Source organism: Schistocerca americana, chromosome 9 (genome assembly GCF_021461395.2).
Source record: "Schistocerca americana isolate TAMUIC-IGC-003095 chromosome 9, iqSchAmer2.1, whole genome shotgun sequence".
In the NCBI taxonomy this organism is placed as follows: domain Eukaryota; kingdom Metazoa; phylum Arthropoda; class Insecta; order Orthoptera; family Acrididae; genus Schistocerca; species Schistocerca americana.
The window spans coordinates 123,265,960-123,280,485 of NC_060127.1; the positions used below are offsets into that span (position 1 = coordinate 123,265,960).

At 40.7% G+C, this 14,526-nt stretch overlaps 1 long non-coding RNA gene across 2 annotated transcripts in view; it reads right to left on the minus strand.

Annotated features, from left to right (window-relative positions):
* Nucleotides 1-204: 204 nt before the first annotated feature.
* Nucleotides 205-14,526, minus strand: part of LOC124551284 — a 47,120-nt gene continuing 32,798 nt past the window's right edge. For both annotated transcript variants that reach the window (XR_006967800.1, XR_006967801.1), the window contains exon 8: nt 205-929. This is a non-coding gene — a long non-coding RNA (uncharacterized LOC124551284). The remainder of the gene's footprint in view (nt 930-14,526) is intronic.

Genomic DNA, 14,526 nt, shown 5'->3' on the forward strand with positions numbered 1-14,526 from the left:
CTCATATTTCAATTGTAGATGCAGGCAGTTGACTCCAAGGACACCAGTGCCTCTCAAGATGAAGGAAATCCTCCCGTCTTCACTCCTCTTCACTTCAATAAAAATATTTAATGCTGTTATTAAGTCTTCTCTTATTCAGAATCACATATAATACAAAGCACTCGTTGCAAATCTTACTTCGAGCAACACATTGAAGCAGTCCTGCATATGAGAGAGTGAAACAAAGAATGTACAAAGAAAATTGAATGATGTTTTTTGTTCATTTGTATGCTCCTTACTGACCACGGCTTTGATCACATACATAGTCAGTCCTTGCTTCTGTTATGATCGCCGCTTTATTTTTTTGTTCTTTAATAAATTCTAACTTTACCACATCCAGGACATCTTTCACCATGTACCTACACATTGTTATCCTGACAAACTTTTGAAGGCATGAGCTCAACTCATTAACACTTAGGTGCCGACGCCCGTAAAAATATGGGAGTGCACGGCCCGCCCGAAAGTCCGGCGCCCATAATTTTACGAGCGCATGTTCTCGTTCTTCCCCTTCCTTCCTTTGTGTGTTCTTATGGCTCCCACTTTTCTGGAGGTGCTGCATGGACTGTAGTTCGAGTATTGGTCACTAGATGGTGCGGGCATGCTGTGGAAGGGTGTGCTTCCCTTTTTATTTGTTGGGTTTTGTGAGCGGCGGTTTTTTCCCAGGCGGTCTCAGTAGCGTCGACACGGCGAAGTGGTGGAGAAAGTTGGCATTCCACGTTATACTAATTGCGATTGTAAATTCCTGCATATTATACAATAAAGTTACTGGAAAATGCCTCACAACATCTCACTTCATGACAGTTATCTGTGCAGATCTTGCACAAAGCTAAGATCTTTAACCCCGACCTGGTCCATCTGGACTCTCAGGACTACCAACTGGAAATCATTTCCTGGAAAAGATTGAGACAGAAGTAGGTAAGAAACAGAAACAAACACAATGTGTAGTGTGTTCTCTGAGAGGAAAAAACTGACTGGAAAAGTGTGGCACAAAGACACAAGCTACAAGTGTAGTGAATATAAAGTAGCATTGTGCAAAATGCCGTGCTTCAAAATTCACCACACAAAGAGCAAAATTGCATCCTAAAATAGTTACAGGAGGTTACTGTAGATGAGACATACTGTATCCATCAAAATTACAATTTTTGTGTAAAATAAAAAAATTTCTTTCTAGAAAATACAATGAATATACCTTTGACCAATTTTTCCTTTTTTCAAAAACAATATTATAATAATAATGGTTGTCAAAAGTATGTATTAATTCAAGAGAAAGGTATTATATATGGTTTTAAACAAGAAAGTCTAGGTTTTTCAATAAGAGTAATTTTATTGCTATACCTGAAACATTTCGTGAGTTGTAGTAGTTTAAAATACGTTAAAATCAGCCAGTCTTTATGATACACATCCACGCGCAACAGCTCAGGACCCAAAGTGTTAAAGCTTTTCAGCTTCACTGCAATCAGTCAAATGGTATAGGAACAGACAGAAGAAAAACAAAGATGTATTCGTCTTTGGAGTTGTTGTATTTATGTATGAATGAGTAAAGTCAAAACTAGAAAATTATTCACAACACAGTACTATAAGACAACCAATCATGCAAACTGATCCTTTCCACAATCTGCTTTCTTCACATCGCAGTTTGCTGCACTGATACTGAAAGTTTCAGTTCTGTAGCAATGCTACTGGAATAGGCATATTAAAAAGGATTGTCACTTTTTTAAAGTTTCCAGCTTTTTCCTCTAGCTACCTTTTGACTGAATGCCTGGTGTGTATTTTTTATTACACCAGTAAGAAATTTGTTGCAACATAGAATAATTTTCAGAATGTTTTCAATCATTTGATTGTCACACAAATTAGGCTGCTCAAAATTTGATGACAAAATACACAATATCAAACCCTCAGCACTTGTGTTTGGTTATAATCCTGCAATATGCTTTTTTCAGATTAAAGATGAACAAGTTTGAAAAAGTGATATAGCTGACAACCTTAATGACAAATGGCCTTATGTCAAGTAGGCCACTTCTATCTCCATACCATATATGCCTAACAAACTCCTCATAATTCATGATTCTGTGAAAAACTAGACTATTCTAGCACACATTGCATTTCAGTTTTCTTGCAGCCACTGGGGTACATGATCAATGGTAAGTAGCTGCTAACACCATTAGTGTCAGAATCTGATTCACAGGGAGAGGCAGAACAGTGAGAAAATAGTGAGTATCCCTTCTATGGTTATGAAACACAGAAATAATTTACTTTGGTTGGTCTACCTATCACAGATTTATTTAATATCTTCAAAAATGTAGAAAATCAGTTTCTCTGCGCTAAAAGTATTAGCCTGATCGATACATGTCAATGTGACCCAGCCAATTCTCTGCTTTCCAAAGTGGTCTTCAAGAAGATCAGTGTGAAATTTTCCAGGCTAAATGGATTACACATACACAATATTTGTAATCACAAGATTGGAACATATAGGCAACTTCAGAGCAGATAATGTTTCTTTTGTAAAGACTGACATGCCTCTTGCCTACTCCTACCATTTATCAAGATGAGCCAGAAAGTATTTTTGAGGTAATGAGCTGCTGATCTGTATTTAACAATGCAAAATCCAGGATGGTTTATTGACAATTTTATGAAAAAGATGTTGCTACTCACCTTATAGTAGAGATGAGTCACAGATAGGCACAAGAAAGAGAGACAAGTAAGGTCTTCACTTGTTATGGTTTTAGGGCGCAAAACTGCTATGGTCATTAGCAAACTCAAAAAATTGGAGAAACTAAAAATAAATGGAAAGCTTAAAAAAACACTATAGAAGGGGGTTGATTGTCCCCGAAAACAGCTTCAAATGACTGACATCATGTCACTGGCACTAATAAACGCGATCAGCTGAGCGCGTGTCATCTGCTAAAATGGAAGATACATCATGCGACAGCTGTAGACGGATCAAGGGCGAACCACTCGAAGCGGCGAGCTAGCGGAACAGTACTGACCGAAAGGTCCAAATGAGAGAAATTTGTCGTGGAGGCAGACAAAAATGGTCCCCAGTGTTGAGGCAAACAAGACCCGTTTGGTGGAAGACATCTATCAATAATGAGCCACACGGAGAAGGATGTGGAGATCCCCAAAGTGGGTGATGGGCATTGAAGTCCCCAACCAGCAAATAGGGAGGTGGAAGCTGACCAAGAAGATGAAGGAGATCAGCTCGTGCCATTGGTGTGGATGATGGAATGTATACAGTACAAAGAGAGAAGAAGGTGTATCCAGAAAGGAAAAGACGGACAGTGACTGCTTGGAAGGAAGTGTTTAAGGGGATTGGGTGATAATGGAAAAGAATCATAAGTCCTCCATGTGCTGGAGTGCCTTCAACAGAGGGGAGATCAAATTGGATGGACTGAAAATGGGGTGAAACAAAGCAGTCGTGGGGACGCAGCTTTGTTTCCTGAAGACAGAAGATGACCGGCGAGTAGGATCGTAAGAGGATCGTCAATTCATCCTGATTGGCTCGAATACCGCAGATATTACAATGGATAATGGACATAGAGTGGACAGAAAATGGAAGAATGTGACCAAGGTTGCCGTCAACTCAACGACTGCTCAGAGCTTGCGACTGACAGCGTGGAATGGCACTCAGCCGAAGGCAGAAGATCCTGATCCATAGGGTGTTCAGGAGCAGTTCCTGCCACCAGCGATCGGCCGCCAGCAGTGCGCCTCGGCGACACAGAAGACGGCCGAGGGTGGTTACCACCAGGTGGTGCTGTAGATGAAACACACCGCGGCGGGGAAGGAGAGGAACTGGGTTTCTTATTAGCCTTCTTGGAAACATGATGTTTAAATGAAGGAGGAACCGATGGTTGTGAAGTTGGGGTACGTAAAAAATCTTCACGAGTATGCTCTTTTTTGGAAGTCTTGGTGTCTCACTTTTGGGCTCGAGATTTAGCAGAACCCGATGAAGGGTGAACCATAGAGTGAGCAGGCGAAAGTGGGGAGGTTGAACGGGCAATGTCTGCGTTGGCCGATCTGACGACCGTGGCACTAAAGGTGTGATCACAAGTCTGCGTGGCCGCTTCCTTTGTTGGCCGAGGAGAACAAGGACAGTGCTGTGTTTTCCTGTCTGAGGCACAGTAGGCTTTTGACTGGCGAATAATTTTTGAGCAGCAAAGGTAGACACCTTTTCCTTCACTCTGATTTCCTGAATGAGCTTTTCGTCTATAAAAATGATGCAATCTCTAGAGAAAGCAGCATGGTCACCAATACAGTTGATGCAATGAGGGGATGGAGGTGGACAAGCACCCTCATGGGCATCCTTGCCACACGTAACACATTTGGCCGGATTGGAACAGGACTGGCTGGTGTGATTGAACCGCTGGCACCGATAGCAATGCGTAGGGTTTAGGATGTAAGGGCGAAGGGAAATTATCTCATAGCCCATTTTGATTTGCGATGGGAGTTGAACTTTGTCAAATGTCAAGAAGACAGTACGGGTTGGAATGATGTTCGTGTCAACCCTTTCCATAACTATGAACAGCCATTACGCCCTGGTCAGACAGGTAGTGTTGAATTTCCTCATCGGACAATCTGTTGACGGAGCATGTATAAACGACCCCACGTGATGAATTTGAAGTGTGGTGCACTTCCGGACAGGGGAAATGTGTAGCAGTGAAGTACACAGCAATTTTTGTGCCTGGAGGGCACTGACTGTTTCTAACAACAAGGTGTCATTTCATAATCTGGAACAAGACTTTACAGGACCTGCAATTTTGTCGACACCTTTCTGAATAATGAAAGGGTTGACTGTGGAGAAGTTGAGACCTTCGTCAGACCGAGAGACAACAAGGAACTGTGGCAACGATGGAAGAACAGTCTGTGGCTGAGACTCATTGAGCTTACGCTTGTGAGCAGACGTAGTAGATGATGAGGAAACCATTGCGGAAGTATCCCCCATGATTACCGGCATCTCTGATGGTATGCTCCTCCCTTGTGGGAACCCTCTCTGAGGGCACTACCGCTTTAGGTGATTGTTCACACCTCAGGTCACACCTCCTGAGAAACGGACGGAGGGACCAATCGGCACTTTCGGAAGGTATCAGCTTGGGTAATCAGTCATCCCTGGGCCTGACCATACCAGGGGGTACGTATGTGTCCTACCTGTCTACCCGGGGCGGGGAATTACGCGTTACCCTGTCACCGGCTACGAATGCGTGGGTCGGCCTTCAGACACGCACAGGGAGGAAAAAAGAGAAAAGGAAAAACAAAGAATGGGAAATGAAAAAGAAAGGTCTCAAATGCCGCAGCAGAGAAGAGGGTAAAGAGAAGAGGTAAGGAAAAGAGAAGGACAAAGTAAGGACAAAGACTTGCCAGCAGAGAAAGCGTCTCCGGACATATGCACAAAATATACTCCCAGAGGGGGGAGAAAGGGAAGGAAAGAGGCGGTGGTGAGGGGGGGGGGGTGGGGGGTGGGGGGTGCGAAGATGGGAGATGGAGAAGGATGCGGAAAAGGAAGGTATGCAGCCCGGAAAGGAAGAAGGGCCACATTAGATCGGGGTCCCGTGCTCGCTATGCACGTATCCACAAAAGAGTTGTGGACACCCTGGGGGAATCACAAAGAGTGTGTACATACAGCTGCACCTAGCTTCTTGACTGCAATGCATCTGGATCCTGTCACCAAAATTATTTACTCAGACAGACAAAGATACCAATGCTGCTTTCAGGAGCATTTCTTCTCTTGGCAGACACAGTAGCTTATTTGATTTATTTATTTTCATTGGATCCGTACACAACATAAATTTTATGGTTCCAGTCAAATTTGTATCGCAAGAGTTGAAGTAGTATAATATGCTTAATAATTAGCATTTAGCAAATTATGACTGTATACATCACTATTTGAGTACCATACCATACCTTTTAATTACCATTTGCTTACATCAACTAAAAGGGCTTTCAAACTGTTTCTTGGTACCTATCTTTGCAACCTGTTATAAACGTAATGTATTCAGACCTTAGTAGCACTTGCCTCTGAAATTTGACTGTTTCCCTTTTCATGAAGGCATTGGTGCATTAGCCAGGAATGTGCAGTTTTGGCCAAAAATACGATTTTAGTACCACTACATTGTTGGAAAATCGCTCCATCACACGTGCAAGATTGAGACCTCTCCATGTAACCAATTCCAAGTAGCACAGGGAATTGAGTTTTTGACACTGGGTCTTTGGGGCAAGAACCAGACATGTCAATAGCTTGCACTGTCACTGCAACGAACAATAGCCATTCTGGCATGTGAAATACATCCAAAGAGTTCACTGTGGTTGATGTTACACAAGATGTAGTTTTACACTTCTCGTCTCCCTCAAAAGTGCTGTATCAGCTGAACACTAAGATAGCTGATAACGAGAAGTTTACTTCTCCAAAATAAAGGTTCTGTCAGTACTCCATTGCAAAGTTGCTTCTAGTTTGCTGTAGTGCTTCATTATGACATCCTGTCTATTTTATTTATTTATTCATTTATTATCATCCCAATGATCACATTTGTGATATAGGATTTGTCAGGGTACATTTTAACAACTATATAATATCTTTACAAAATTTTTATCTGTGCTGAATTCATATGAATCCATTTTATGTTTAATACAATATACAACTAATAAGTGTCTTTATAACATTATTTCTTATGTGCTTGACAGACATATTCACTGATGTCATTTTATTTCTCACATTAAGTTATATTTTTATACAGTCATATTCTTATACTGTTGCGCAGAGACATTCACTTATGCTGTAATAACATTTTTCAAGCATGTGGTTCTTTATAACAGTTTTAAATTTATCCTCGTTTTCCAGCCTTTTGATATGTTTTGTAGTGCATTAAAAAGTTTGATGCCTTGATTACATACACGTTTCTAACTCCAGGTCCTTGCTACAGCTTGTATGTAGAGATCTTTACATTGCCGTGTATCGCAATTATGGTAGTCTGTATTGGTTTTCATTTTGTCCTGATTTCTTTTCATCACAAACAGATATTTTAGAATGTATAATGATGGAATTGTTAAAATTTTCAATGCTTTAAGAAGGGGCCTACAATGTGTTTGAGGTGGGCTCTGGGTCATTATCCGAATAGTGCATTTTTGTAATTTGAAAACCTCATGTAGACGGCAATTTGTTTTTCCCCAGAATACTATCCCATAGGATGCAATGGACTGAAAATAGCCAAAATATACTAATCTGGTACAGTCATTACTGCAACTCTTGAAATTATTCTAGGTACAAAACATGCTGAATTTAGTTTTAGTGCTAAGCTCATCTCATGGTCCTTCCAGTTCTCATCAATGTGCACACCCAGGAATTTTGCACACTGTACTCTATCAAGTTGTTTGCCCTTCATGGTGGGATTTAGGTCGTCATGTTCATTTATTTTTCCATATTGCACATAATTAGTTTTTTTGCATTCAGTGTTAGCTTGTTAGCACTAAACCATTTTTATATATCTTGTAGGACATGGTCCACAGTACTGTGCAATGACTGCTTCATATCACTAACTATTAAACTAGTATCATCAGCAAATAACATGCTTCTAACTTTTCTCTCTGACACCTGAATATAATTAATGTAAATGAGGAACAGCACGGGGCAATACACTTCCTTGGGGTACTCCTACTGTGACCTCCCTTGGATCTGATCTTAGTTTAATTTTTTGATTAATATTTGGTGCTGTAATTTCAACCACCTGCATCCTCTTTTCCAGATAAGACTCAAACCACTTTTTAGTGGTCCTCTGATACCTATAGCTTCAAGGTTTTCCAAAAGTATGGCATGGTCAACAGTGTCAAAGGCTTTTGACAAATCTAGATTTATCCCAAGTACACTTTTTCCCTCTTCCAATTTAGTGATTATTTCTTTTGTGTATTCCAGTACAGCTGTTTCAGTACTACTTCCAGCTTGAAATCCATGCTGATTACTGTTTATCAGATTGTGGATATTAAGATAATGTGTGACTATTTCATTGGTACCTCTAAAACCTTAGAGAAAGTTGGGAGAAGTGAGACAGGTCTGTAGTTTTCTATTTTAAGCTTATCACCCTTTTTCAACAGGGGAATGACTTTAGAAATTTTCAGCTTCTGTGGAAACACGCCCAGAGCCATTGACACGTTTGCTATGTGCGCCAATGGTTTCGCTATTTGATTAGCTGTTTTCTTTGCTAGTATTATTGGCACCTCATCTACTCCAGCAGACATCTTGGACTTGAGACTTTTAATCACTTTTAAAACATCCTTTTCGTTTGTTTGAACTGCCACCATGCTGCTGGTTGCCTTGGGTGCTTCCATCTTAATCTGCTCCCCAAAATTCCTGCTTAATGTCTGGGGTACATATAAAAAGTAATTTATATAATTAGACATGGCGTATTTGTCTACCATTTCATTCTCCTCATCTTTTAGAATAATTTCCTTGTCTTTGATAGGCACCGTGGTCTCTTTTCTCACAATTGCCCATGGTGTTTTAGTTTTATTTCTGGACTGTTTTATTTCCATATCATTACTTAGCAACTTTGCATTTGCAATTACTCCGCGGTATATTTTCCTATACCTTTTTACATATTCTATAAAATCAGTATCTGTACACTCCCTCAACTCTGAATTCAGTTTTTTTCATGTTTTAACATGATTTCTTAATGCCAAGAGGCATCCAAGAACTTGACTATGTGTCCAGTAGACTTGATTCTGGTCAGTTTCTTTGGGAAACACATCTCAAAGTTCATTATATAAATCAATGCAAATATACAATATGCCTCATCTGTACTTGTTTGTTTCGTAACATCTAACCAAATTTTATTTTCTAAGATACTTATGAACTGATGACAGCTGTCCACAGAGAAGTTTCTTTTGTAAATATTATTTACACCTTGATCTTCCTTTGACCTTAAAGGGATTTCTATGGTGAGAGCATTGTGATCAGACAATCCTAAATCTGTTTGTTACCTCTATGTCAGTTGCTGACATATCTGAGAAAATGTCATCTATGAGGCTATTGGAGGTGTTTGTTATTCTAGTTGAATTGTTTATGTGTGGTCATAACTTCCAGTAGGAAAAGCAACAGAAACCAGAAACCTGTGGTACAACAGGATTTTTGGTATCCGGCCATAATGAAAACTCCAAGATAACAGTGCTAAACGAAAGGAGAAATACCATTGGTGCTCACTCCCCTGTTCTAATGATTATGACTCTAAATGTGCAATGCATCAAGAACAAATATTGTGAAATTGAAATAGCAGTGAGTAACACCCAACCTGATGTCTTGTGTATTACTGAACATTGCTGTAAGGACCATGATTTATTAGTATTCATATTAATCCATTTAAACTGGCAAATCATTATAGTAGGAAAATTGCAAAAGGTGATGGAGTCGGTAATTACACGAGAGTTAGAATTTAAAAAGAGATGTGAAGTAGAGAACTTATGTATTGAAAAGTTTTTTGAAGCAGGTGCTGTCCAGCTATATGGCCTGATGAAAAAAGTCAGTCATAACAGTGTATAGTTCACTATCTGGAAACATAGAAGTCTTTGATAAATTAGAATTGTTGCTAAATACATTTTACAAAAAAGAAACTGATTATTCTTTGTGGTGATTTCAATATTAATCTTCTAGTTGAAAGTCAACAACTGAGAAGGAAGTTTAGGAAGTGCCTCTGCTAGTTAAATCAGACAAACAAACAGATCACGAGGCTGGACAAGAACTTGCCAGCATCTGACATGGATTTTATGACAATGTCATCTGTGACAACAGTTACAGATGCCACTTAGAGAAGCATAATGAACTTGTGTACCATATGTACTTATGATTCACTAGCGTAGCAATTCTGCTCATAATATTCAGTAATCTTTCATGTGGCAATAGTTGTTTGTTTTAGTTACTTTACTTTTTGAACATTAAAAAGAACTTTTTGGTGCAAAAGCGATACTAGTCCAATTTCTTCAATTCATTAAATAGGGAATTATAACTGTATTGGTAGTCTAAATAAGGTTGGATGAAGACAACACCAGTTAATGAAGTTCTTCTATTGCAGGAATTAGTGTTTTATTTGAAAATATGAAAAATTTAACTTATATGGTTATTGCGCCAATGCATTCATCTGACTGTGCATTTGAAGCAGAAACAGCAAAAGTGAAAAAAATGGTCCTAGTATTACGGTACCTAAAATTTCTGTTGTTGCAGAGGGTATTAACCATGTTATACTGAATTTAATGTTATTAACAAATTGCCCTTAAATAAATGGCAATTTCTTCCTACATGGGGTTGAAAGTGATTGCCAACCCCTCCTTGAGTTTATGGATGACGTATGTACATCCGCCAAAATACTTCTCGGGAACTCTTCCTCTACTCTATGAAGGTTTTCTCTATTCACCTGGCAGTTTCAGATTTTATAATGAACAGTGCATTGGATATGGCATAAATGTAGACATCAAGCTATGTTACAAACCAATTTGCAATTTATAACCACAATCATTATTTCCATATCAGATTTGTTGCCTGTGCAACAGTTTTTTCACCTTTCAAACTTATCCATACCTGGGTCTGAACTGTGGATTGGTCTGTCACCACAACCATGAAAAAGGAGAAATTAGTGAGCTTGCACAGTACTATTACACACTGAACCCCACATGTAGTTTCTGATAACCAAGTTAATTTGGAAACTTCCTGGCAGATTAAAACTGTGTGCCGGACCAAGACTCGAACTCGGGACCTTTGCCTTTCGTGGGCAAGTGCTCTACCATCTGAGCTACCGAAGCACGACTCACGCCCGGTCTCACAGCTTTACTTCTGCCAGTATCTCGTCTCCTACATATTCCATCTTGATATGCAAGTATTCACTGAAGCAGATGAAAAAAAAAAAAAAAAAATTACACAGGCTGAAATCTCATTAACTTTATGAATGTGTAAGTAACAGTTTTGGATCAATGTTACTGGAGAACGGTGAAAGTTTTATGAATAAATTTAACAGCTAGTGAGGCAGTACTCAATTTAGTTGAGGACAATTTATGGCATCATCTGACTAAAAGATGAGATCAATTTATAGAACAATGTTGCAGTACAGTGTTTAGACCTTCAATGACAACGAACAATGTGTTACAGTGTTCACAATACACTTTTTTATGGGACTTCAGTGGATACTTACACCTTTCAACAGCAGTGAAGCCACTGTCACTACAAAATACTCAGTCCAGTTAATACTGAAAATTAGCTATGTATTTCAGTTGAGGCTTGTTAGTTACACATAGTAGGATAAAGACGTGAACAATGAAAGTGAAGAGAAACATGTACACAAATTATTTACCTTATTAACACCACTTGGATTTCCACATCACCATAGAGGTACCAAGAATGATGCGTTACTCTACATTTTACATGGCGAGTTCCCCAGCCGGCACACAATCAAGAAAATATCATGTATCAGCAAAATGCATCACCAAATATGAATAAGAAGGGACAATATTAAATATTTTCAGATATCTATGTAAGAGGCTCTGCAAGTGTTAGGGCTACATTGAAAATCAAATACAAGGTAATTGGCATTAACAAGCTTGGCATCCCTCTACAGGAAACACTAAAACATGTGAGACAGGGATGAAAAGTATTCAATGATCATTAATGGAAGAGCAAAAGATATCTATAAAACTCCAAACAACAATGCAAACAGGGTGTAAAAGGAACTTCAGAAAGAATTCCACATGCAGCAAGTGTTTTTTCTTGTAAGCATACCACAGAGGCATGGTCTAAATGAAGCCTGGTGTGTAAATAAAGACTGAAAGTACAAACAGAAAGTTCAAGAATATATGTAGCTATGTTCTTTCCTGGAGCTACAAGCTCAGAAAAGGAACATTTCATGGAACATGTCCAGCACAGGAAGGATTTGAAATACCATTCCGTGCAAAGAAATGGCAGATAGTTTAATCTGTCCAAGAAAAGAAACACAGACCAATCCCACTGTCAACAATTAAAGAAACGGTAATCAATATTCCCACGACAACAATCACTGACTTAGGAAAATGAAGGAGACTCATTATTAGACCTGCAGAAGAAGGCATCACTGATCCCACCAGAAAAAGCACTGTCATTCACAGAGCACATGACAGGAAATTGGGGAAGGAGGAGAAAGAACCAAGAAACACAAAAATCTAAATGACTAGGTTTTCTGCACCAGCCTCAGCAGGGGTGGGGGTAACCAATATATGGATAGAAATACAGATGTTCTACTGTTGAAGTTTTACACTACACTATACAGTATGCATGGAATGAAACAGATGAAACAGAAGTAGCAGTAGCAGTAGCAGCAGTACTAACAAATTTCACTATTATAGTACATGAATATTATTTAATAACAAACAGAACTATAAAAAGGTGGCCGATTTCTGTAGACATTTTGTTTTTGTTTTGTTTTGGTTTTAGGGCGCAAAACTGCTATGGTCATTAGCGCCCGGTCCGTGACCTAGGAAACAATAGAAACCGAAAATGGAAAACAGCAGAAACGGGAACGAAATTCAAAAAATTGGAGAAACTAAAAGCAGAAAGAAGGCTTAAAAATCCACTACAGAAAGGGGTTGATGGTCCCCAAAAAAAGCTTCAAATGACTAACGTCAGTTCACTGACACTAATAAACTCGAGAACGCGATCGGCCGAGCGCGTGTCATCTGCTAAAATTGACGATATATCAGGCGACAGCTGGAGACGGGCACGTAACGGAGTAAAATAGGGGCACTCTAGTAAAAGGTGTCTTACCGTCCACAGCTGAGAGCAGTGGGGACAGAGTGGGGGAGGATCGCCGCTTAAAAGATGTAGATGGCTAAAAAGACAGCGCCCTATCCAGAGTCTAGTTAAAATTACCTCCTCCCGATGACGCGTTCAGGAGGAAGAGGTCCAAGCACAAGGATGAGCTTTCACGTCCCACAATTTATTATGGGGAAGTGTCGACCAATGTGCGTATCATAAAAGAACAACTCGACGACATAAAACGCTCCGTAGATCTGTGAAGGGAATCGACTGAATAGCTGGCCGAAGAAGAGACTGCAGCCTTGTCCGCTATATCGGCTGCCTCATTCCCACAGATACCAGCGTGTCCCGGGAGCCAGAGGAACGCCACCGAAACGCCCCCCAGGTGGAGCAAGCGCAGACATTCCTGAAATCCGGTGGACAAGAGGGTGGACAGGGTAAAGAGCTTGGAGACTGAGGAGAGAGCTGAGAGAATCTGAGCAAATAACATACTGTATCTGCTGATGGCGGCGGATGTAGTAGACAGCCTGGAGAACAGCGTAAAGCTCCACAGTGTAAACCGAACACTGGTCGGGAAGCCGAAATTGATTTGGGGTGTCGCCAACAATATAGGCACTCCCTACACCTAATGATGTTTTCGAGCCATCAGTGTAAATAAATGTGGCTTCCTTCATTTGTGCACATAGAGCAGCAAATGCCCGACGATAAACAAGGAAGGGGTACCATCCTTGGGAAATTGACAAAGGTCACGGAGCAGGCAGATCCAGGGATGGAGCCAAGGCGGTGCTGTACCCCAAGTTGTCGAGAAGGTTTTAGGAAAGCGAAAGGAAAGAGAATGGAGCAGTTGACGGAAGCGGACTCCCAGTGGTAGTAGGGAGGAAGGGCGGCCTGCATACCCTATATCGAAGGAGGCGTCGAAAAAAATGTCATGGGCCGGATTAGCAGGCATGGAATACAGATGGCTAGCATAACGACTTAGAAGGACTGCTCGCTGATTAGATAGCGGAGGTTCAGCAGTGTCAGCATAAAGGCTTTCCACAGGGCTGGTGTAAAAAGCTCCAGACACTAAATGTAATCCACAGTGGTGGATAGAGTCGAGACGCCGAAGAATAGACGGCTGAGCAGAGGAGTAGACTATGCTTCCATAGTCCAATTTCGAGCGCACTAAGGCGCGATAGAGGCGGAGAAGGACCACTCGGTCCGCTCCCCAGGAGGTACCATTCAGGACACGGAGGGTGTTGAGGGATTGCAGACAGCGAGCCGAAAGATAGGAAACGTGGGAGGACCAGCACAGTTTTCTGTCGAACATAAGACCCAAGAATTTAGCGACGTCTGAAAACGGAAGATTGACAGGTCCTAGATGTAAGGAGGGTGGAAGAAACTCCTTACGTCGCCAAAAATTAACACAAACGGTCTTACTGGGAGAAAAACGGAAGCCGGTGTGGATGCTCCAAGAGTGGAGGCGATCGAGACAGCCTTGAAGACGTCGTTCAAGAAGACTGGTCCGTTGAGAGCTGTAGTAGATCGCAATATCGTCCACAAAGAGGGAGCCCGAGACATCAGGAAGGAGACAATCCATAATTGGATTTATGGCAATGGCAAACAGAACAACACTTAGCACGGAGCCCTGGGGTACCCCGTTTTCTTGGGAGAAAGTACGGGACAGTAGTGTTCACCCGCACCCTACATGTGCGCTCTGCCATAAATTCGCGAAGAAAAAGGGGCAGCCGACCTCGAAA